Source organism: Gastrolobium bilobum, unplaced genomic scaffold (genome assembly GCF_033153095.1).
Source record: "Gastrolobium bilobum isolate Gb01-03AN ecotype WA unplaced genomic scaffold, APGP_CSIRO_Gbil_v1 utg1801, whole genome shotgun sequence".
Classification (NCBI taxonomy): domain Eukaryota; kingdom Viridiplantae; phylum Streptophyta; class Magnoliopsida; order Fabales; family Fabaceae; genus Gastrolobium; species Gastrolobium bilobum.
Genome location: NW_026895838.1, coordinates 52,982 through 74,929, shown reverse-complemented (window position 1 = coordinate 74,929; position 21,948 = coordinate 52,982). Strand labels below are relative to the sequence as shown.

The following is a 21,948-nucleotide window of genomic DNA, read 5'->3' as shown; positions in this document are numbered from 1 at the left end:
AAACCCATTTCTCAACATCTAAATCTCCTTAAAATTCTGATATCATAGATATTTTAATCATAACGTACAGTGTTCTCACTACTAAAGATTTGTCTTGATCCTACAATATAACACCTCGTATTTCTAAATCATATATTAATATATTAAATGAGGATTAAAGGGAAGGATTAGTGAAAATCCTGGAAATTAAGCTAAAATACAAAGAAAGGGTAAAACAGTTATTAGCCAAACACACAACCCTAGGAAGGTAAAACTGAGTAGAAGGTCTCAAATGATGAAAATAACCTTGGAAATGGATTCAGAACGAAAAATTGAGTGGATAGGCAAGTTTCAGAAAAATTGGTGAATAGTGTTTTATCGGGTAAAAAATATGCGGTACGATTGCACCGTAAAACGTGTCAATTGAGTTTTGAGCTCTAGGTTTTGAATATAAGTTATAACTGGTGTATAGGACTAGGAAATATGATTTCTGGTGAAATTTGACGGAAATTAGTAAGTTTGGGGAAGCGTGCCTACGGCGCGCGTAACAGCTTAAAACTGCATTTTCTCCGAACGATCGGAAAACTCCGGATTCATCTGATCAAGGGTAATTAAAGGACAATGGTTGATGTTAAAAATAAGAGTTTCTAAATAAGTTATGAAATTATGTACGTTTAGTGGAATCGGAGGGAAATTCAAGTTAGTTTGAAATCGCGTGAGGTGGCGGTAGGGCCCACTTCACTTAAAATCACTTAAGACACATAAGCCTAGACACTATTCATAATCTTCTCTCCTCCCCTATTGAAGAACCCGCGACCCTCCCCCTCCCAAAACCCCATTTTCACTTCGATTTTCATTTCCCTTTAACTTCATCAATACCTAACCAAATCAAGTGATTTTTGACTTGAAATTTGTTGGAAACAACTTTCCAAACCCATGTTAGTATTTGGGTGTCCTAGAGACAATCTTATGATTAAATAAGGACATAGATGTAGACCTTTTTCAAACATTGTCGCAAATAAATAAAAGCACTCTTTATCTTGTTTCATAATTCTGTCTCGATATTAATGTTAATATATTATGAATAACTTGATAAATCCCGTGGAATAAAATAGGTATCTCTTGAATATCTGTGATGAGATCACGATCATGAGGATTCAAGAATACCGGATGCTTATTCCTAATATTATGTTCCTAGTCTAGAGATACTGAGAATGGGGTCAGTAATCTCGGATAAGACTAGCATGACTTATCTACTTGTATATGGATACAAGGTATAGACCTCATGTGCTACAGATATGGAGATGTCTTAGCTAAAGTCGTGGGTGGACCTATAAGAGTATAGCTCGCACTGAATGGACCCACAAAGAGACTCTCTGAGGAAATCTCACAGATAGTATCATTAGAGTAGTCTCTTTATATTTGGGTATGTCTTTCCTTAGACCAAAAGTTATCACTTAGACTGTGTTCTAGAAGGAATGCTTTGACTGTATACCTCGTCTGCCTGAAACATAGAGATTCATAGGTATGCTCTTGGGCTTGTCCTGATAGTGCACAGGGCTAGGGTGATAAGCTGAAGGAATTCGTCAAATCTCTGTGAGAGATTAGGTTATCCTTAAACCGGAGAAATCAGGATGACATTTACAGTGACTCGGGAATCTATGCATAGTAAAAGAGATCATAAGATGATCTGCCTTTAGAGTCAGTAAATTGAAGACTCCCTATTTCATAAAAAGCTAACCCTAAACCGCAAGGGATGATACGTTTCTTTACCCTAGGTTTTATGGGAAGGTAACCGAGACGAAGGGACAAACATACGGCAACCAAATATGTTTAATAGTATGATCAAATCATTAATCTAACTAGTTCTGGGGCAACAAAGCATTGCTAGTGCTCTGTGTTGTCATTAGATGGGTTGTGGGCTTATTGGGCTCAAGCCCATTTATGTCAGTGGCTACGTTGGACCTAGTGGGTCACACACAAACACCTAATTGTCTAGATGCTCTAGCATTAAAAGTATTGGGCCTTATAATAGTTATTAGCCCAAGAAGTAGTTTGGAACTCCACCTAAAGGGGTGGGGGGCGCATAGTTAATGTAATGAGCTTGGATAGTCCAAGTCATTACTAATTAATTTAATTAGTTAAATTAATTAATTATCAAACATTTAAATTTTGAATTTTGGAATTTAAAATTTGAATTTTGAAATTTAAATTTTGATTTGAATTTTGAAATTCGAATTTTGAATTTGAAATTTGAAATTTAAATTTTGAATTTTGAATTTTGAATTCGAAATTTTGAATTTTGAATTTTGAATTTTGAATTTGAATATTTGAAAGTTTAAATTTGAATATTTTAATATTTGAATTTAATAATTAAATTAGAATTGGCTATGAAAATTGTTTCATTACGAAAAAGGATAAGATAAGATCTTGTTTGAAAAAGACAAGATAAGATCTTGTTGGAACATAACAAGATTAGATCTTGTTGGAACATATCAAGAGAAAATCTCTTGGACATAATCCAAGGAGATATGGGGCGCTAATATGCCTGATGATTAGTCATCAGTATCAGCTCCAGAAGATACAATCTGTTGAGAGAATATTTGAGTGATTTGATTACTCAAATGTATCTGGTCATTATTTAGGCTATATGGGGCGCACCATATAACTGATTATATGATGATTTATGATCAGATATTTGATTAGGTTTTGAACCTAATATATCATAAAGATATGATAGGATGTTGTTGGCAAGATTTGATGAGATTTGATTTGCAACAAATCCTATTCTCTCTCTATTTGATGGAGCGCCCTTTTGGAAGGGATTTTTATTGATTAAAATTCTGATTTGTTTTTAACAAATAGGCTCCTCTTGTGCGCCTCTTTATATATGTTCTTTCTAGGGTTTTTAGAAAACCAACCAAGCCATTCTCTCCTAATTTCCTGCGCCAGTTTTGTGAGGTTTTCTCTCAGAAAACTTCACTCTTCCAAACACTTTTACATAGCCTCCTCTCATCACACATTGAGCGAATAGCAAGCCTCTTTGTGGTGATCAATTGGCGGCTTTACTGGAAGGAGTTCCTGTATCTAGACGCAGGTGGTGTGGATCAACGTTAGAGGGTCTGAACCCTTCAGACCTACCTTTGATCGTCTTGAGTTTTTCACGAACAAGGTATGACATACGTCTTAAAGTATGTATCTTGATATGCATGTGTATTCCGCTTGCGGAAAATTTTTGTTTTTCCCCTCTCACATGCTACGGCCTTCAAGGCCCTCTTTTTTACTTTCAAGTGGTATCAGATTGTTTACCTTCGAGCGTTACAGACTTCCACTGCATAGGTCTCCAAGAGGGAGTTCCAGTTGACCTGGGGTCGTGGTGTGTGATCCGGATAGGAGCACATTAGGAAGTCTTGGGTGGTTATGGATGGAGGGTGCCTTGGTTTGATGTTCTGGGAACACGCCTTGATTTGAAACCCGTAGGCTTATATATGCCGAGCCAATAGGCTAGATGTTGCGTGGTTTTGGCATTGACCATTCCAGCTTCGTCGTATTTTGTATCCCTATGCTCCCCTATTTCTCTAAATCCCTTGCTTTATCCCGTTTTCGGATGTTATGTTATGTTATTTATATACATCGAAGTGAACCATTTGGCGGAGTATTCACCAGAACCTCTGGGTTAAGGAGATATATTCATATATCTCACCTCGCTTTGGGGGCTTTATTTCAGGAGGTAGCAGTGGTGCTGGAGCGGTGGGCAAGAAGCCCGTAGGTTGAGCTGGAGGATTTACATGGGTTTTTGCATTTTCGTGGCCGTTGGGCCTAGGTTAGACTTAGGTCATGAACAATGCATATGATTAGGAGTATTATTATCATTTTGTTCATGATGTATATTTTGTCTAAGTTTAGTCTTGAGTACCATGTTTATTTTGGGGTATGTATTATGTTATTTGAAGGTTATGATTTGTAAAGTGTAATATGTCATTTGAAAGATTTGTAATTTGTACATGAATTGATGTCACCATGAAGTATGTAATATGATGAAAGGGCAATAGGCCTATTATAGGATGTGAATGATGCTTTATAATTCAATGAATGCATGCAAATGGATTATGGTGATTGAAATATGTTAAGTTTGAAAATATAAGTAAAGTGATGGAAATTGAGTAATTTGATATAAATTGTGATGGGTTGTAAGAACCCCAAGGCATTGCTGGTCCTTGTGTGTGCCACCCAATGATTATTAGATACAAATTAAGGTCATAGAAACTTTTGCAAACTTGGGGATTATTGGAAAAACAAAGGAAACTCTGACGAATTTTCTAGAAATTGGCAGAATTTAGGCAAACTTTGGGAGAGTATATCTCCCTCCACAGAGGTCTGATAGGGACATTCCATATGCCTTTTTGATGCTTGATATGTTATCTATCTTGTGTAAAATTTTGAGAAAATTCTGGGTTGGGAGTCGGCCTGTAAAAGGCAGAGACCACGGACTGCCCATGTTGCCACTGCACATGTGGCAGTTCTGGACGAAGTTTGGGAAAATTATTCCCGCTTCGTTTCTTGGTCCAATTAGGTGTATAAAATGTAAAATTGAAGCTTGAGGTGTCTAGTTTGTTGTGTAAAAAGTTTAGAGAAATTAGTTGATTGGAGTTTCCAGAATAATTGATTGAGTGAAGGATGTTTGGAGCTGTTTTGGGGTTGGCTGACAGATTTGCTTGTCCAACTTCAAACGGCGATATCCGGAGCAAACGAGAACTTTATGACTCGTGTGATAGCTTCTTAGAAAGGTAATTAAGTCTAGAATAACATACTAAAATATGGGAGGCTTGTCGTATGCGGTTTGTCCGCAGAAAATTAAAGACCGAACCATGTTCGGGTAGGTAGAAAACGTAAAAGTGAGATTTTAGCTAAGTGGGTTTATGGGAACCCCTTAGTGACTTGAGAGATGTAATATAGGTTATAAAAGTAGTTTAAATAATTATTTCGCAAAGATTTTACAGTTACGGTCACAACTTTTATTTATTACGCTTTTTATTGTTTTAAATGCTCACGTAATAAACGGAAAAATTTTACTCGCGTTTATATAAATGAATTGCTGTGATTGTAAGTGCGCTTAATATCATACTTAATGTTAATAATTCCGGTGTACAACGGGCTGTTACATATAACAGTTACTTACACTTGACCTGATGTCCAAACTGTTATAAAATCCTTTCTTAAACATGCTTTATCCTCTTCATGATACTGAATATCTCAGGAGAATTGTCAAAGTGTATCCCGATATTTATCATGATTCTATAATCATCATACTAAAGAATGAGTCAGTTAAACTCATACTCTGTATCTAGTAGTGCATCATCATGTCAAACACTAGAAACCACTAAGCAATAATCTTTCTTAATCAATCATACTAGATTTCTTCCCTAGAACTTTGCTCTGATACCATAATTGTAACACTCTGTTCCGAACCTGTTTGTTAAAATACATATGATACAAAAATGAAGCATAATTAAATTCCTAAATGGAAAACTTACACTTAATTATCACTATTACTTTATGTATTACGGTGAATTAACTTTTTACTTTTACTTTTCCTAACTCATTATCATGCGTAACTTAATTTTTTGTATTAACTTAAATTGTACAGTCTCATACCTGTACAAAACTCTTACTAAATAATCATGTGACCATAATTAACAGTCAATGACTATCCGAATGTGATAACGTACTATTCCGGATAGAATCTTATGGACAGTATAACCGCTGAAAACTGGACAATCCTGGGAAAAATCCCACTTCTTGACTAATCCTAAAACTAAAAAAAATCCAGCACAGACAATAACAAATAATCTAACTATAACACCTCACAATTTTAAATTAAGTAGTTAAAGTATTAAGTGAGTAATTAAGTGAAGAATTAGTGAAAATCCTAAAGATTAGGCCAAAATACAAAGAAAGGGCAAAATGGTAATTAGCCAACCGCAACCCTAGGAAGATAAAAATTGAGTAGAAGGTCTCAGATGATAAAAATAACCCTGGAAATGGATTCAGAACGAAAAATTGAGTGGATAGGCAAGTTTCAGAAAAAATCATAGAATAGTACTTTTACCGGGTAAAAATACCGCGGTACGATTGCACCGTAAAATGTGCCAGTTGAATTTTGAGCTCTAGGTTTCAAATATGAGTTATAAATGGTCTATAGAGCTAGGAAATATGATTTTTGATAATATTTGATGGAATTAAGTCAGTTTGGGGAAGTGTGCCAACGCCGCGCGCAACAGCTTAAAACAGTGTTTTCTCCGAACGACCGGAAAACTCCGGATTCATCTGATCAAGTATAATTAAAGGAGGATGGTTAATGTTAAAAATTAGAGTTTCTAAATAGGTTTTGAATTTATGGACGTTTAGTGGAAATCCGAGGAAAATTCGGATGAGTTTTAAATTGCGTGGGACCCACCCACTTAAGCTTCATTTAAGCCACCTCACCACTCCACTATTCATCATCATCTCACTCTCCTCTTTCCCACCAAATCACGCACACAGCCCCCTCCCCCCTCATTATTGTGCAAATTTTAATTTAATCATAACTTAGCCATTCCTTAACCAAATCCAACGATTTTTGTCTTGAATCTTGATGAAAAACACCTCCTAAACACATTGGTACCACTCTTGAGCCTTGAAATCGTTTGTGTGAGGAGATCCTGCCCATTTTCAGCCGCGGTTTTGGGGAGAAAATTCATGTTCTTGGAGCTTCCAAGTGCTCCAATGGTAGAGTATAGTTAGTAGAAGCCTTGTACCTTCCATTTGGGTGAGTGTTCTTGCATTTTAAACGATTGAATGTGATGATTTGATTTTGAACCCTAAACCTTTGATTGTTGATGTGTTATGTTAGAGAGCTCAAATGGAAGATATGTATTAGATGATAATGCCTTAGAATGATGTATTAAAGCTAGAAATGCCATGAAAAATTTAGGTGAAAAAAATGGATTTTTAACTTAGAGAAATTTTGGTGGTTATGACTTGGATTTTTGGAAATGTGTTAGGATGTATTGGTGAGTTGTTGAATGCTTGTATGTTGATGGTTAAAAATTGAAAGAAATCCTTTGGTATTACATAAGGCATAACTCGGCCACATTAGAGAAAGTGAGGAATTGTGTTGGAAAAATTATTGGGATGATGTGTTGTGTAATTAAATGGTAATTAGATGGGTTGTGTGGTGATTGGAAGGTTGGAAAACAAATAGAAAAATAATTGGAAGTGTTATGTGTTGAATTGACCTAGAGTGAATTATTAAACAAACCGATGCGTAAAAGACGTAAAACGGTGAAACGACACTTGAATTAGCCTCTTGGCAACCTAAGGATGAGTAATAAAATGAGAAAGAAAATTTAGAAAAATAAATCTCAAAATAACACCTATTTGGCCGAACCTTCAAAGAGGAAAGGGAGGATTTTGTGATTTTTTCGTTTTGATGGAATTTGACGTATACTGATGGTTGTACATGGTTGTATAGGTTTTCGTATGTCTACTTGAATTCCGAACAGTGAATCGGTGGATTGCCCTTGGTCCTGGACCAAGTGGATTGAGGTAAGTGATTGGATCAATGCGTGTATAATTGTGAATTAGCATGTGTTGTTTGAATTTTGAGTGATTGAGAATGTCCTCTGTGTAGTCTTTCTGTTGTGTACCAAGTTGTGAGATAAGCTGCTGCGGAGCTAAGTGAAAGAACGAATTAAGGTAACCTCTTGGTACTGGGGCTTGTTCCCCTTTTCTGTTCCACCATACCCGTTGAGGGTAATGGTAGGAAGTGTATATGAGTAGTGTAGAACAGCATGAGCATGCATGCATCATTACAGTGGGTACTTATGTACCGAGTCTCTGGCCAGTAGACAGTTAGCCTTCGGGAAGTTTCGGACTTCCACTGGATAGGTCTCCGAGAGGGAGTTCCAGTTGACCTAGGGTCGTGGTGTGTCATCCGGGTAGGAGCACATTAGGAATGTCTTGGGTGTATATGGATGGAAGGGATACCTTGGTTGTGGTTATTGGAACACACCTTGGATGATACCCGTAGGCTTATATGTCGAGGACGTTGCGTGGTATTGGTAGCTACCATTCCAGCTTCGTCGTATTTTATATCCTACTATTCCTCAGTTTCTCTAAATCCCTTGCTATGTCCCGTTTTGAAATTGGTTGTTTTATATTACTTATATGCATCGAAGTGAACCATTGGGCGGAGTTTTCTTCAGAACCTCTGGGTTACTGAGATATATGCATATATCTCACCCTGTCTCGGGGCACTATTTCAGGAGGTAGCAGTGGCAGTGGAGCGGCGGGCAAGAAGCCCGTGGGATGATTAGATAGAGTATTTCATTATTTTGCATTTTGTTGGCCATGTGGCCTAGGCTAGACTTAGGGCATGAACATCTCATATGTATGTAGGATGAGATCAGTAGCATATTTGTTCATGTCTTTTTGGCTAAGTCTAGTAGTTATGTCATTTAAGTTTATGTTTCGATTTGTAATTGAAATTGTAATATTTGGAAGATTGTAATTTAAAGTTGAAGTTGTAATTGTAAGTCGAATGTTGTAAATGTACCAGAAATGCATAATATACTATGATGAAAGGGCTTTAGGCCTATTGTAGGTTTATGATTCCTTGTATATTGAAAATATGCATGAAAAGGAACTTTGTTGATTGAAACCATTTAAGGATTTAAAGTGAGCTATGTTGTGTAATAAATATAAATTGAGTTGGGTTGTAAGTACCCCAAGGCATTGTTGGTCCTTGTGTGTGCCACCCATTAGATTATTAGGTACATTTGAGGTACTAGTGAGCTTGTGCAAATTTGGGGATTTTAGGAAAAACAAAGGAAACTCTGGCGAATTTTCTGTAGAATTTGCAGATTTTAGACGAAATTCGGGAGAACATATCTCCCTCCACAAGGGTCCGATAGGGACGTTCCATACGCCATTTTAAAGCTTGAGATGTCCCCTACATGGTGTTATAATATGAGAAAATTCTGGGTTGTAAGAAGCTCTGTAGGATGTATTGAATTCGGACTGTCCAGAACCCCCTAATGCAGGGGCTGTTTCTGGCAGTTTTTGGGAAATTAATTCCCGCTTCGTTTCTCAGTCAAATTAAGCGTATGATATATAAAATTTAATGTTGAGGTGTCTAGTTTGTAGCATAAATATTTGAGAGAAATTGGATGAGTGAAATTTCTGTAGTATTTCGTGGAGTGAGTGATGTTTTGAGCTGTTTTGGGGTTGGTTGGCTGTTTTGCTTATCCAACTTCAAACGGCGATAGCCGGAGCAAACGAGCTCCGATTAAAGCGTGTGATAGCTTTTTAGAAAGGGAATTAAGTAAGAAAAAAATATAACTAGAGAGGAAAGTCTGGTTTTCAGCGGTGTGTTTGCAGAAAAATAATTAGTGAACCATGTTCGGAAAGGTAAAAACGTAAAGTTGAGAAATTGGCTAAGTGGGTTTATGGGAACTCCTTAGTAACTTATAATAAGTAAAGTAAGACATAAAAATAGTTTAAATAAGTATTCCGCAAGATTTTACAGTTACAGTCACAACTTTTATTATTACGCTTTTTATAGTTTAAATGCTCGCGTAATAATCGGAAAAAGTTTATTCGCATTTTTATAAATGAATTGCTGTGATTGTAACTGCGCTTAATATCATAATTAATGTTAATAATACCGGTGTACAACGGGCTGTTACACTAACAAATTGACCTAGAATCTAATTTCATGGATTCATACAGAATTTGGCTCCATGCGAACTGTCTCATACTTAATCTTAACAGATATAATTACTTATACATAATAGAGTCCAAATTAAATAACTGAATACACCATACAAATACATATTTATCAAATACAGACATCAAAATATACATATGCATGATCATACGTCATGCTACAAAACATATGTACATAAATCCCATAATATCTCATCAAATCTCCCAAAGCTAAGCATACTTTAATCCTGAGCCATTCTCCTACTCTAGGATAACTATCTTGCCGCTGTCGGAGTACCTGAAATATATCCTCAAACGGGATGAAATTAACAATTTCAGCAAACTCTGGGTTTATGGAGCAGTCTCCATCCAAGAGTTCACTTCTTGCATGAAAGGTCAGATATAGAGTATAGAGGACATCATGTAAGCAGAAATAATAGATTGACATCCAGAAGTAATATTCCTCCATAAGATAGTCCAAACAAAATCTCCAAGAACATTAGTTTCTACAGAGAAGATCAGTACATAACAAACATAACAGAGCATATCGAGTATAATAGAGTATAACTAAGATAAGATATCCAATAGTTAAAATATCTACTCGGATAGTCCAGACAGATATCTCTGAGGACATAAGTCCCTCCAAAGTAACCAGAGTCAACCGAGGACTGGAGCACTCATGATAAATAACAAAATCTCCCGAGCATCATAGTACTAATTGGAAGAACAAGATCTCTGAGCGACAAAGTACTGACGGAGTAAAACTAGATCTCCAGGCATTATAATATTCATTGGAGTATCACAAATATATGTTCATTGGCCAAGAACTGGATACCATATATAATATATCATACAGAACATACATATCATATACTTTTATAACATAACTTTCATCTTCATGAATCAAGACATCAAGAATAAATATCATACGGAATCTTATCATCATAATACATATCATACGAGATATTGTCATCAGAAATACATATCGTACAGTCACATATCATTATCTACATAAATGCAACTATACTAAGTATCTAACAAAATCAAATATACAGACATACAGATATCCAAACCACAATCCATTAAACCATGATGGAACAAACATGATAGAAAAAAATTGAAACCAAGAGCTTACCTCTCGAAGCTCCCAAATCAAGCTTACTTGGTCTTCAAGAAATTACTTCCAAGTTCCCAACAACTAATCTTCCAACACTAGATTGCTCGTCTCCAACCTAGTTTACCAACCAAACCTAATCAATGCCAATTAAGGCTTATGGTCCAAGTATTAGGATCAAGTCCAACACTTGGCATAACCATTCAACATACAACATTCATAATTAGGTTGGTTCCTTCCATACCAAAAACTTTCTTATCATAATTGACAAGTCAATTCATGCCAAAACAAGTCCTAGTCAATTTAATTCATGTTCTTACAAAACATACATATAATTATCCAATCATAGATACTTATTCCAAGTAACATTTCCACACCTTATTTACCTTAACTTACCACTAGGAATAGCTCTTACCATTCAATAGAATTTACAAAGCTTCCTAGATCACTTTTCCATGAAATGGTTGAATTGTACATTGAAAGAAATCATCATGATTATAAACTTTCATACACCATTCAATTAACCTGATCATATTTATCATGCTTTAGGACATCATTCAACATCAAAGTCATATTGAACTAACTTCCACACACACACACATATGTATATATATGTGTGTATGTGTGATGGCCGAATGGCCTATTCAAATAAAATTCATGAAATTCTCAAACTTCATATAACTAATTCATGTTTCACATAATCCTATCATATACAAGAAACCTTAATCAACATATAAACATAATAAAACACAATTCCAAGGCCACTTCATTCATGTTGGCTGAATCGCCCATTTTGATGTCCATGAATTCTTTTACAACTTCTACTAATTTTCCATCACATCTTTCATCATAAATTTACATAATAATTATGATTTCATATTAACAAACAATCAAACATATGGTTTTCATGCTTTTTCATCCACATGGCTGAATGGCCCTTTAAATTTCCAACAATCCGACATGCTTTTCTTTAGCATTTAAACGCATCATTCAACTTTACATTATCAAACAATCAACATCCATCAACAAAACAAATCATATACTCATCATCAAATGCATCCCAAATCAGCCCCAAAACCATGAAAACCTAAAATTATAACTTGGATTTCAACCATTAGAAGTGATGTTTCTTACCTTAGATAACTTCCACGATAACAGGTAATCAATCTCCACACTTCAAACTACTCAAAAGCTCATTCCAAATACCCAAACTAGCATGTAGGTCAATGGAAAAGAGAAGGATAATCTCACTCAAAATAGCCCCTCTCAATAATCTAAAGACTAGGTGGTACTCACAAGATCAAAGGCTTCCAATTTTGTGTACAAAGCTAAGAGTTTTATGGCCTAGAAATTCATGCACAAAACTTGTTCTTCCTTAAAATTGTGGTTCGGCCAAGGCTACTCAAAGGAGAATAAAGACTCGTGGAAAAGAAGAAAGAAAGGAGTAAGAACCGACTTGGACAAGCTTGTGTGTAAAAACAGATGCATCTTTGACTTTTTAATTAAAATGCATCTTATTGGTTGATTTTTTTATGAACTTTGACTCATTTTAATTATTTTTTTTAATCATAATTGGAACAAACCAAGATTACTTTTCGCCCACCAAATTTGTTAAACAATTTAATTATACCATCAAAAATCAAGTTTAGGCCAAGTTTTACCTATTTGCAAAACAGTCTCTAAACTTATACATATTTATATTTTGACCCACAAACTTTTCTAATAATTTCTCTTAGGTCCTAATTGACTTGCTTGACATGAATTGTATTCTTATATTTATTATCATGTAAATTACATGATTAACTGATCACTAATGCCAATAGAAACTGACTTAATTAATAATTTACAAAACTTACTAATCAATCCATAATCATCTTATGTTTTCAAGACTTAAAAGTGTGGGTTAGTATACCAGCGTAATAACCTCATCTAATTAAGTTAAAAAAAGAGGGGAAGAATTGTTGGAGGTATTTTTTTCTCCTTAATTAAAGGGTGGCTACACATGGCTCAATGTGCATATTATGATAAATCAAATAATTATATTACACTAATTGGAGATTAATGCATAATTAGAGGGTTAATTAAGTGAAAATACTGATTTTTAGGTTTAAGGCTTCATCGAGGGCAAAATAATGATTTAGTAAAAAATACGCGAACTTAGAGTTAATTATGTGTAATATACTCCACATAAGCCCATTAGCCATCACTATAAAAGTTAGGTATTTTGTGGGGGTTAGATTTGCAAATCGTGGAGGTCTTTGACCCCCACAAAAGACATTTGTGGCATTCATAAAAATCTCCAATTTCGCATGCGCCACAACACATTTTGTGAAGTTTTTGTGTGCAACGTCATAATTTGTTTATTTATTTTCAGGAGGTTCCGAACCCCCACAAATATTGCATTTTCTGGGGGTTCCAAACTGCCACAAATGTAATATCATTTTCTGGAGGTTCCGAACCCCCACAAATGTCACTTATAGACCTCCACCACATTTATAACTTTCTGGAGGTCGTAGACCGCCACAATTTTTTTATCATTTTGGCAAATTTAAACCTCCACTATTTGTCACATTTTATGGCAACTTTAGACTGCTAGTATCTAAAAGTTAAAAGATTTATGCATCATAATTTTAAAATCGGGCACATCACTTGATTTGCTATCCAATTCATTATTTACTTGTTAAATCTCTTACGATTCCTTGAAAACAATTATTATATACTAGTTATCCAAAAACAACATTGTAGCTCCAAATGGAAGTGAGAACCACAATTAAGCAGATAGGACAGAATCAATATGGTTGAGAAAGCTGAATATTATTTTCAACAATTGGTGATAATATTGTTCGTCAACTGAATATAATGTCATTACAATCCACAAGAAGACTAAACTATAATAAACAGAAGGTATTCAGGGCACGAGCTAGGGTATTAAAATACATTCCCAAATATATAAACTCAAGTTTATGGATCTATACGTAATCAAGCTACTGTGTCCTCATTCTGCTACTTTTTGCTGCCCTTACCTGAGAGAAATATAGATGTGCCTGTAGGATATACACTGAGATTATATCCTACATAAACTGTGCATGATTTAACAAACCAAACATAAATGTGTAAGCTTCCATCAATTAACATATTCTTTTGTCAAATCATTTGAACATTACATAGAAAGCCGTTATAACACCAAAGTACCCGGATCGAAATGGACTAATTGACTTGAAGCCATTTCCTGTTAACCAGAAACAAAAAATGTGATACATTTCAATCATATATAGTAGATAAAACATGTAAAGTGAATTGAAACTAATTAGACTCAGACCTGAGGTTCTATCAAGCCAAATTGTTAATGCATTTTGGTCTAAGCTTTGGTGAGGGCCCCAAAGATTTCTAAACCCTTTGTAAAAGCTCATAGACCTGAATTTGGAACTTGGCCAGTAGCCAGGTGAAGGTCGCCAGTAGGCATTGCTTGAAGGGGCCATAAAGAACAAAATAGCAAAGAGAAATATCAGAGCCATAAAGAAAAGTGAGTAAGCTAAAGTGTTAGCAGAAAGCAGAATGATGCTGCTGTGTAAAAATGCAGGGTGTGGGAGTGAAAGAGAGAGGGACTGCTCAAAGAAAAGTGCATATGGAAAGAAGAGTATATTGCATCATCAACATATAGGCTTCTCTTTAATAACAGAAACAGAAAAGAAACATAAATGAAGCACAGGCTGTTCTGGAAGAATTCTAAATGAAAATATCTTATAGGAATGTAACAAGTCAAAGACTGCAACTCATATAGATCATGGTCATACTTCATAAACAAGAAAATATGAAGAACAAAGCCAAATGAATATAAACTCAGGAAATTCTAAGCGCAGTTTTTTTTTAAGTAATTTCTTCAAAAACTGACAAAAAATGTACTAAGAAATTAATTGAAAAAAACGAATGTTATATGATATATATTCATATTTATGTGCATATACTCTGTTATATAAAACTGAAGCCAAGGTAAGTTTCATTTCAGTTTAGCAAAAACTGACTTAGAATAACTTCCTAACCTCATTATAAGTTGTTCTTCCCTTGCTTTCCACCTTCTCACACACTGGACACAACCAACAATAAATGAGAAACAATACCAGTAAGAAAAGTATTACCATGATCCCAACAAAAATAATGTCAATCGGAGGAGCAGCAGCATCTAAAAATCACTTCTTCAAATATTGGATTTAGCTTCTCATATTCGGCAAACACATTAAGTGCAACTTTGAAAAGCAAAAGTTAATAACTAGAAAAGGTCAGTGAACCTTATTATTTAAATAACAAACTGGTCAAATTAGGATAGATTAAAGACCTTTCATACTAAATTGGCAGAGCCCTCTTCCACTCTTATCCCCTCCAACAGCACGTTGGCCTCTCTTTTTCTTCTTGCTTCTATTTGAAAATTCATAATGGGTAAGAACAACCAAAATAAAAAATAAAAAATAAAAGTGGCATTTAACAGAATTGTGAAACCGCAAGCAGATAATTGACACTTGCAAGTAATAGATAGCATTTCAATTATATATTTATATATATATATATATATATATATATATATATATATATATATATATATATATATATATTAAATTGAATAATTTTAAGCGAACCACGGGATCCTGGAAGAAACATTTATTTACTATGAGAAGAGACGCAAGAAATTCGACTGTATATTTCTCTTCCAATTTGAGTCAAATGAATTTAAACTTGCACAATTTATGTATAAAATTGAACCGTTGTCAAACAATCACACATGACATAGATGAACATCAAACCATAGCTTATAGCTATAAAATCAAAATCCTCAATTAATTGTAGGAACACAACTAAGGCCTTACCTCAAACCTCCATGAACTTCACCGTGCTGCACCTCACTTCTTCATTGGTTCCCCTCTTTGTATAACTGATATATACTAGCTTTGCTACAAAACGAATCAAACAAAACGCCCCTAATTTTAGCTAAGAAAATCGCCAAAATAATTTAAATTAAAAACAAAAAGAAATTGAGAAGAAAGAAAGAAATACAGAGCTTGAAGACGACGGTGAAGACGACGATCTCCTCAGAGCTTGAAGATCAGAGTGTTCTCGCCAGTAAGATATGATCTTCCTCATCATGGTGGTGGATGCTAGAAATACAGAGAAAAGAGAAAGACAGGGCACATTAAAAAAAATGAAGAGTGAACGAAGATTGTGACATTTGAGAAAAAAAATACATTGGGCATTATTTTTGTCTGACGGTGGCTATTTTTCATATATATATATATATATATATATATATATATATATATATATATATATATATATATATATATATATATAAAGAAATTCAAAATAGAAAAACATAATAAAAAATTATGGAGGCATAAAACCTGCCACAAATTACATTATTTAGTGGAGGTTTTCTTTTATTTTTTCTTTTTTGAATATCATCATAAACTAAAACAAAGCAAAATTTACATCACTTTGACCACTCTAGGCCAGGCAACACCCCTTAGGTCTCTACCCAGTAAATCTATACACCCATCAGGGGATCATAAAAAATAAAAGTATCCCAACCATTGTCATAAGCTAAACCAGCTAAATAATCAGCAACACTATTAGCTTCCCTACATACATGAGTTAATTTCACTTGCCAATCAAAACTCAGTAATTCTATAATTTTCTGAATCAAAAACACCAGAGGATGGCTTGGAGCACATCCCTCCTTAACAAGTTGAAATGCCACCTGGGAATCTCCTTCGAGCATCACCCTTCTATAAACTTTATTCCAAGTTAAAAGGAGGCTCGAATACAGACCCCACACTTTAGCTTTAATTGAACTTCCTCTACCCAAATTCTTAGCAAATCTCATAATCCACCTGCCTGTATCATCTCTCAACACCCCACCACATCCACTTTGACTGTTGTTCCTCCTGGATGAGCCATCAGTATTCACCTTGATCCAACCTGCCTGAGGAGGAGACCAGTGAATCAACACTTCAGATTTCTGACTTCTCACTATTCCTGCCTTCCTGTACATTATATTTGCTTCCATAAAATTAGACAAAAAAATGCAGGAATTCCTAGCCAGATTTTCCACACTTGTAATCTGATTTTCAAAAACCAGACAATTCCTATCTTTCCAAAGTGACCAGCATACAATACCAAATAAGATACAACCCCTATCACCACCCAAAAAATTCTTTTTGGGAAGCAGATTAGCCTGAATCCAATCTGTTAATGGCAGTTCGCAAAAACCATCCCATTTATCAGGCCCAACAAAAGCTTTCCAAAGAGATCGAGCCCAATTGCAATCTCTTAGGACATGAATACAGCTTTCAGAAAACATACTGCATCTAGGACATATTTCAGAATCTGATATGTCTTTGCTTCCTTCTCTGATTAGTGAGCAACTTCTCCTCAAGAGCAAGCCATAAAAAAGTTTTAATTCTGGGAGGCCCTCCCCAGTCCCAAATAATGTTCCACTGAAGGTTGTCATTCGTATTTGAATCTGGACAAATGTTACCAAATGCAGATTTTATAGAGAACCTTCCATCATGGGATAAGTCCCAAATAACCCTATCATCCCCATTCAATAAGCTTGGAGGGCAGGTTCCTACTACATAGCTTAAGGCATCTTCTGAGATTAAGTGACTAAACTTCAGCCAGTTCCATTCTCCATCTTTCCTCACCATATCCATCACCTCATCTCCAGAGACTCAATAGGAATATCCTGGGATGTATGCTCTTTAAGGGGACCAATCGGCAACCATTTGTCATTCCAGAATGAGGTACCCATCCCATTACCAATCATAACCCTGGAACCATCAAGTATTTGGGGCCAAACTCGAGTTATCCCCTGCCACAGGTTCGAAGAGCCTGGTCTCTTAACAATATTTGGGATCAAACAATCTTCCACCTTATATTTACTTCTTAACACTCTAGCCCAAAGTTGGTCCTTATTCGTAAGGAGACCATGAGCAGCCTTCATTATGCAAGCTTTATTAGTTTGCCTCAGGCTTCTGATGCCCAAGCCTCCATCCCTCTTTGGTTTACAAACAGTGTTCCAAGGCAAGGCATGCACCTTCTTTACATTCCTATCAAAACCCCACACAAAACCCCTCATTTTTTGCTCAATAAGATCACAAGTACCCACAGGAATGAGAGAAGTCTGCATGGAGTAAGTAGGAAGAGCCTCCAAAACAGATTTGGTTAATATTACTCTTCCTGCTAAAGATAAGGACCTCTGCTTCCAAGCATTGAGCTTGCTATTTGTAACAGCCCGTTGTACACTGGTATTGTTAACATTAATTATGATATTAAGCGCAGTTACAATCACAGCAATTCATTTATAAAAATGCGAATAAACTTTTTCTGTTATTATGCGAGTATTTAAAACAATAAAAAAGCGTTATAATTAATAGTTGTGACCATAACTGTAAACTCTTGCGGAATTCTTGTTTAAACTATTTTTATATCTTATTTTACTCAATACAAGACACTAAGGGGTTCCCATAAACCCACTTAGCTAATTTCTCGATTTTACGTTTTCCACTCATCAGAACATGGTTCGGTTATTATTTTTCTGCGGACAGACCACACAAAACTAGTCCTTCCCCTTTAGCTATCTTTTTTCTTACTTAAATACCTTTCCAATGAACTATCACATGAGTCATTTCGATTTCGTTTGCTCCGGATATCGCCGTTTGAAGTTGGACAAGCAAAACTGCCGACCAACCCCAAAACAGCTCCAAACATCCTTCACTCCAAGAATTAGTGCAGAAAAACCACTTACTCAATTGCTCTCAAAGTTTTATACCATGAACTAGACACCTCAAGCTTCAATTTGATATATCATAAACTTAATTTGACCAAGAAACGAAGCGGGAATAAAATTCCCAAAAACTGCCAGAAACAGCCCCTGCACAGGTGCGTTCTGGACAGTCCGTGTTCGCAGGTTTCTATAGGGCCGCGTACAATCCAAAAATTTCTCATATTTTAACACAATGTAGGGGACATCTTAAGCTTTGAAATTCCGTATGGCACGTCCCTATCAAACCTCTGTGGAGGGAGATATGCTCTCCCGAAGTTTGCCTAAATTCAGCCAATTCTACAGAAAATTCGCCAGAGTTTCCTTTGTTTTTACAAAAATCCCCAATTTGCAAATGTGATCTGAGGCCTCAAATGTACCTAATAACCAATGGGTGGCACACACAAGGACCAACAATGCCTTGGAGCACTTACAACCCAACTCAGTTTATAGTTATTACACAATTTATACCATATGGCTCACTTTATCAATCCTTAACTTGTTTCAATCACCAAGGTCCATTTACATGCAATTTCTCAACATACAATTAATTATAATTCTAAAATAGGCCTAAAGCCCTTCCATCATATTACATCATGTATCCATTGTACAATTACAACATTTCACTTACATATTACAACTTACAACTTCATACTTTAATTACAACTTGAAACATAAAGCTTAAAAGACATATACAACTAACTAGACTTGGGCAAAATGACATGAACAAATATGACTATGAAACTCCTCCTACGTACATATGGAATGTTCATGCCCTAAGTCTAGCCTAGGCCAAATGGCCATCAAAATGCAAAAGTGCAAGTCCTCCAATGAATCATCCTACGGGCTTCTTGTCCGCCGCTCTTGTGCCACTGCTACCTCCTGAAATAAAGCCCCTAAGACGAGGTGAGATATACGAATATATCTCAGTAACCCAGAGGTTCTGGAGAAAATTCTGCCCAATGACTCACTTCGATGCATATAAATAATATAAAATAACCACTTTTCAAAACGGGATAAAGCAAGAGATTTAGAGAAACTGGGGAATATAGGAATACAAAATACAACGAAGCGGGAATGGTAGCTACAATACCACGCAACATCCTCGGCATATAAGCCTGTGGGTCTCATCCAAGGCGTGTTCCTAGAACATCAACCAAGGTACCCCTCCCATCTGCATACACCCGAGACTTCCTAGTGTGCTCCTATCCGGATCACACACCACGACCTTGGGTCAACTGGAACTCCCTCTCAGAGACCTATCCAATGGAAGTCCAAAATGCCCGAAGGCAAAAACTGTCTACTGGCCAGAGACTCGGTACATCTAGTGTACCACTAACATACATAATAAATGCATGATCATTTTATTCTACACTACTTATATACATTTCCTACCATCACCCTCAACGGGTATGGTGGAACACACAAGGGGAACAAGCCCCAGTACCAAGAGGTTACCTGTTCGAAGCTCCCAAACTAGGTAGCTTCAAGAGTTAGTCCTCTACAATCGTGTCCGAGGGAGGCCACCTACAATGATCGCACACACATGATCATTAATTAACTTGTACAACAAGCACAACAAATAATATATTGCAATCCCTCCATCACACTATAGGTTCGGCCACAAGTCCCAAAATGTTACCCAATGTGTTTCAATCACACCCAATCAACTCCATGGTTACACAACCTTTCTCAACACCAATACAATTCTCATTTACCTTACATTATCACTTAGCATCACGTTCTCCTAATCGTTCCCTCTAGGCCGAAAATACATATAAAGGGAGACAAGATTTTCCACTCAATTCATATGCATTACACACTCTTTTTACCTTATTATTAATGATTCAAGGCATCCATAACTCATTTACACCGTTCCTCAACACCTTGTTTTACAAGAACTCCTAGTTTATCCATCAAAATTTGTCTAAGTTACCAAACTTTATCATAATAATTTTTATTGGATCAATCATCATCATTCACCATTGTGAACATTAAATTCCAAACGGACACTACCATTACATGCCTCTAACTGCTTCAATCAACTCACACATATTCAAGATTTATACCCATTTTTAATCCATCATCAAATCAAGTCAAGAGTTGGGGTACTTACCACAAATGATCTCAAAGGACTCTTAGGATGCGTTTTCAAGCATCAAAGCAAGTCAAGCCGCCTCTAATGGCCCACCAAAGCTTCAAAAACGTCACTTTCTAAAGGGAGGATCTCTTCACACAGTTCTCCCCACTTGAAAATAAGGGTAGAAATGTGTTCCTCTCAAAATTTTACACAAGTTTGGCTTTGGAATCGTTCGATTCCGTTGAGTGTAGCTTGAGTTATGAATTTATCAAGTTTTAACTCTTTTCTTCAATGGTGGAAGGGGGTTGCGGGTTTTGAAGGAGAAAGTGAGGAAGATGATGCACTCTCACTATTTATCATGTGCCCTAATATTCCATTTAAGTGAGGTAGGCCCCACAAGTGCCACCTCATTTAAAATCACTCAAAAACACCACTAATCTTTAATTAACTCTCAAATCATCCAATTAATTTTTGTTCTAATCACCAAAACATCATTTTAACATTCACCAAAGTGATTTAATAACTACTCTCAACATTATTTTTGGATTTCCGATAACTTTTTCCAAACTACATTTTTCTCCAAAAATAACTATATAATGTTCCCAACCTAAGAACGTCGTTCCACCATGAGAACTACGTTCCCCCTTTTGGAATAACCTACTCAATATTGTTCCTACCTTAGGAACGTCGTTCTCCCTTTGAGAACAACTTACTGAATACCGTTCCCACCATGGGAACGTCCTACTGAATGTCGTTCCCACTCCGGGAACGACCATTATTCAACAATTTTTTAAAAAAGTGTCTATCCACTCCAAATTTCGTTCTGAATCCATTTCCATCATTAGTTTCATCAAATCAAATGTAATTTTATCATCTCACAAACTAAGGTTGGGTATTTGCCAAATTATCATTTTACCCTTCGTGTGTATTTTTACCTGGATTTCAAGATTTTTCCTAAATAAATCCTCTAACTAACATTTTAACTATAATTAAATGTTTTAAAACTACGAGGTGTTATACTATTGGTCTTCTCCAAAATGTGCTTAAAAGTAATCTTGTTAACTCTTTTATGCAAAAGAGGCACACCCAAATACTTACCCAAGTCAACAGTAGAAGATAATCTCATTATCTGACAGAGTTCTTTCCTTCTAATATGATTCACATTTTTAGAAAAGAAAACTTTAGTCTTGCCATCACTCACTGTTTGACCCGAAGCCA

At 35.8% G+C, this 21,948-nt stretch overlaps 2 long non-coding RNA genes across 3 annotated transcripts; both read right to left on the bottom strand.

Moving 5' to 3' along the window:
• Positions 1-9,761: 9,761 nt before the first annotated feature.
• LOC133296310 (uncharacterized) lies at positions 9,762-12,287 on the bottom strand. Its single transcript, XR_009749488.1, has 3 exons — positions 11,975-12,287; positions 10,862-10,958; positions 9,762-10,024 (listed from the first exon to the last, which is right to left on the bottom strand). It is a non-coding gene; the product is annotated as an uncharacterized LOC133296310 (long non-coding RNA).
• A 1,387-nt stretch (positions 12,288-13,674) lies between these two features.
• Positions 13,675-16,050, bottom strand: LOC133296309 (uncharacterized). 2 transcript variants are annotated; one of them, XR_009749487.1, is made up of 6 exons: positions 15,887-16,050; positions 15,700-15,783; positions 15,174-15,253; positions 14,881-14,924; positions 14,160-14,305; positions 13,675-14,069 (listed from the first exon to the last, which is right to left on the bottom strand). It is a non-coding gene; the product is annotated as an uncharacterized LOC133296309 (long non-coding RNA). The 2 variants fall into 2 exon arrangements; XR_009749486.1 differs by having other exon boundaries at positions 15,700-16,050.
• Between the last annotated feature and the right edge of the window lie 5,898 nt (positions 16,051-21,948).